We start from the raw sequence: 4,149 nt of genomic DNA, 5'->3' as shown, positions 1-4,149 counted from the left end.
CAGCTGGGAGCCTGGAGCCTTCTTCAGATTCTGTGTCTCCCTCTCTCTCTGCCCCTCCCCTGCTTGTGCTCTCTCAAAAATAAACGTTAAAAAAAAAGTCCTTGATGAATCAGTAGAAGTTATTGATTTTATTAAAGTTCAACCCTTGAGTATGAGTCTTTTTAATATTCTATGTTAACAAAAAGTGCATGAAGCACTTTTCATGCATCCTGACTGAGGAGAGAAGCACGGGTATTTCCTTGTACTTTAGCCATTGAGTTGCAGACCAGACTACTTACTTGCACCTCGTTTCACCAAACACCATTTCTATTTGAAAGAACAATTGGCAAACAAACCATGGTTTATTCAGACTTGAATGCTTGGTGTTTTCTCGAAAATAAACAAAGTGAATCCGTAACCTCAAGGGGGAAAAAATGACAGCATTGTTGCCAATGATAAAATTTGAGCTTTCAAGTAAAAATTAAAATTTTGGAAAACTTGTATCCATCACTGTGAACTTCACAGCTTCCCAATGCTTAAGTACTCTTCTTACGACATCGGTGTCATAATTAATGAATGTGATTTTTTTTTTATATTGTATAATGATATGCACAACTCAATGAACCAACAATTTCCAAAAGACCAGTATGTGAAATTACAAAATCATGCACGGGTAAAAGATTCATCAAAGTACAAGACGTGCCTATGGATTTTAATATAACAAACTACAAAAAGTTCATTGATAGTACTTTCAGATTTCACATTGAAAATAACCTTTAAGAAACTAACCACTTGTCGAGCTTTGGTGCAGTATCAAAGAAAAATATCCACGACGATCTGAAAAGGCTGTTATAATACTCCTCACTTTTCCAACGACATGTCTGTGTGAAGCTGGATTTTCTAGATACACTTCAATCAAAACAACATTTCACAAGAGATGAAATGCAGAAGCAAATATGAGAACCCAGCTGTCTTCTATTAAGTCAGACATTAAAGAGATTGTTACACATGTAGAATGATGCCACTCTTCTCACTGTTTGTGTTGCAAAATATAATCATTTTTCATCGTTAAATATTATGTTAACATTTTGTGGTCTTATGATTCTTTTTTAAATTATTAAATAGTTAAAGTTTTTATTTCTAATGTGGTAAATAACACAAGTTCTTTGGAATCCTCAATGATTTTAAGAGTATCAAGGATTCCCGAGACCAAAATGTTTGAAAGCCGGTGAAATTTGTCTCTCAGATCACTGAGCCTCCAGATCAGTTATGAGGCCATGTAAACACCCTGGGTGGTAGGTAGGCACATAATTATAATTTTACCTCTCTGGTTGGAATACCGTGAGCCTGTCTTAGGAAAGAACAGGAGTAGAGGAGACACCCCCAGAAATGCATAGTACAAGATAAATGTTGCATTTGTTACTACAAAATGATACAGGACAGGCGCGCCTGGGTGGCGCAGTCGGTTAAGCGTCCGACTTCGGCCAGGTCACGATCTCGCAGTCCGGGAGTTCGAGCCCCGCGTCAAGCTCTGGGCTGATGGCTCAGAGCCTGGAGCCTGTTTCCGATTCTGTGTCTCCCTCTCTCTCTGCCCCTCCCCCGTTCATGCTCTGTCTCTCTCTGTCCCAAAAATAAATAAACGTTGAAAAAAAAATGATATAGGACAGACATAGCCGTTGTAGCAAAAGATTGAAAACCACCTAAATGGTTGGTTCATTGTTGTTCGTTTTTGAAACTTAGGTGCACAGACAGCAGGTTGATTTAATTGTTGTCTCAGTTTCTCACTGTGTTATCATCATGGGTCTGTGCAAGATCCCTTTTCTTCAGTTTATTTCACTCTTTAATTTTCACTCTCATTTCCTCTCATTCACCTATTTTAAAGAGATTGCTATGTATCTTCAAATGTGTGAAGCATTATAAAACAGGTATAGTGGTTTTGTATACAATTATGTACATCGTATTTAAATAAATAATATTGGGGCACCAGGGTGGTTCAGTCGTTAAGCGGCCGATTTCGCTCAGGTCATGATCTCACAGTCTGTGAGTTTGAGCCCCGCGTTGGGCTCTGTGCTGACAGCTCAGAGCCTGGAGCTGCTTTGGATTCTGTGTCTCCCCCTCTCTCTGCCCTTCCCCGACTCATGCTCTGTCTCTGTCTCTCTCAAAAATAAATAAACATTAAAAAAAGGATAAATAAATAGTATTTGTGCTATAATTCTCATTCCTATTTTTTCTTTCATGATTAATGTTTTTTTAACTTTCTCCATGATCAGTTAGCTCATTGGCTTCTTACTGCCGCATAGCATTTCATAGCATGTACCCACTGTATTTTTACTTACTAATTAAATTCGCTTATTGGACACCTCAGATGTATCTATGTACCTTCATTAGGGACGAGTACTATCACATCCAGAAACATGCCCCACTCAAAGTTTTGCCAGTTCTCTGGAAAAAAGATATCCCATGAGAGGGATTGCTATGCATATGATCACTTTCCAGAAGGATTGTACAATTTATACCCCTCCCAGCTGTTCTGAAAGATCCACAAGCCCGTATCCTCTCCAGTATTTGCTAAGCCACCTTCTGATTGTTGCCATTCAAATACAGTACTTGAAAAACGATATTTCCTGGTTGCTTTACTTTGAATTGTACCTCTTTATAATGAACTTCAGCAGCTCATCATATATTTTTTTATTCATTTAGGCCTCTTCTGTGAACTACCTGTTTACCCTCTTAAGAATTTTACGAATTGTTCTCTTTGATTTCCTACCTCGTTCTTATTGATTTAAGGAGTTCTTACATAGTTTGGAAATTATCCCTTGCTGGTTTTAAACACTGCGATGTCCTTTCCCAATCTAACATCGGTTTGTTAACTTTATCTGTGGCACATTACATTGAACAAAGTCCTCAGTTTTGGTATAGCCAAATCCACCCACTCTTTTTTGACTTACAATTGGTGATTTCAAGGTTTTTGTTTAAAACACCTCTCCCTACCCCTTGGTCACAAGGATTTTATTTCGCATTTTTCTTCTATTATCTTCATAGATTTATCTCTTAACATTTAGGTCTTTAATCTGTCTGGAGTCAACCTTTGTGTATTAGAGGTCTATGTTTTTCTCCATATAATGATACAGTTATTCTAATATCTAATAAACAATTTGTCCTTTTTAAATTGCCATTATCATATAATAAGCCACCACATATACATGGATCTATTTCTGAGCTCTGAATTCTGCTTCATTGGTCTATTTACATTTTGCTGGGACAACAGCATCATCATTTATAGTATGTCTTAATATCTGACGAATGAGAATGATACTATATATTTGGATCATCCTTATGTACTTTTTTAGAGATTTGGGGGCCTTGAGTCATTATATAAATTTTAAAATTTGTTATGTTCCTCAAAAATCTTTAAGAATTTTGATTAGAAATTCATTTACTTTGCATGTGTACTTGGAGAGGGTTGATAACTTTACTAGATTAATTCATACCAACCATGAAAACAGTATCTCTCTCCATTGTCTCAAATCTTATTTCTGTTCTATTCTACTAAAGGAAACCAAAAGCATAAGGCTTTATATTTCTTAAAATATCTTATTTTTACTATAAGAATAATTTGTCTAAAAGAAGTGCTTTTTTGAGTTGATTTGTCTATTAATCTTCCTAAACTTTTGTTAGCACTCAACGTATGTTTATTCAGTTGGATTTTCTATATAGACAATCATATCATCTGCTAATAATGATTTTTATCTCTCACAATCATAATATGCCTTATGCCTTTATCTTACCTTAAAAGACAGGACCTCCAATGGTTATGTTTAACTGGTAGTGGAAATTGTAAACCTCCTTTTCTTGTGTTTTTGTTTCAATGGAAATGCTTCTAATTTATTCCAGTGAATCTATCACAAATTTTTCATAAATAGTTCAGGAAGTTCTTTGATGCTTCCAATATTCTGTAAATTTCATCATAAGTATTAATACTTTATTCTGCAAATTTTATCACAAATAAGATGCTTTCTGTGTCTCATGAAATCATCAAAGGCTATTTCTTCTTTGGTCTGGTGTTAAAGTGAAATACATTGATACATTTTTTTGATGTTGAACTATCCTTTCATTCTTGGAATGAATACTACTTGATCAATATGTGCTATTTTTTAATAAACTGTTGAA

Source organism: Felis catus, chromosome C2 (genome assembly GCF_018350175.1).
Source record: "Felis catus isolate Fca126 chromosome C2, F.catus_Fca126_mat1.0, whole genome shotgun sequence".
In the NCBI taxonomy this organism is placed as follows: Eukaryota; Metazoa; Chordata; class Mammalia; order Carnivora; family Felidae; genus Felis; species Felis catus.
The sequence above is the reverse complement of the archived record's forward strand: the minus strand, read 5'-3'. Positions refer to the sequence as shown.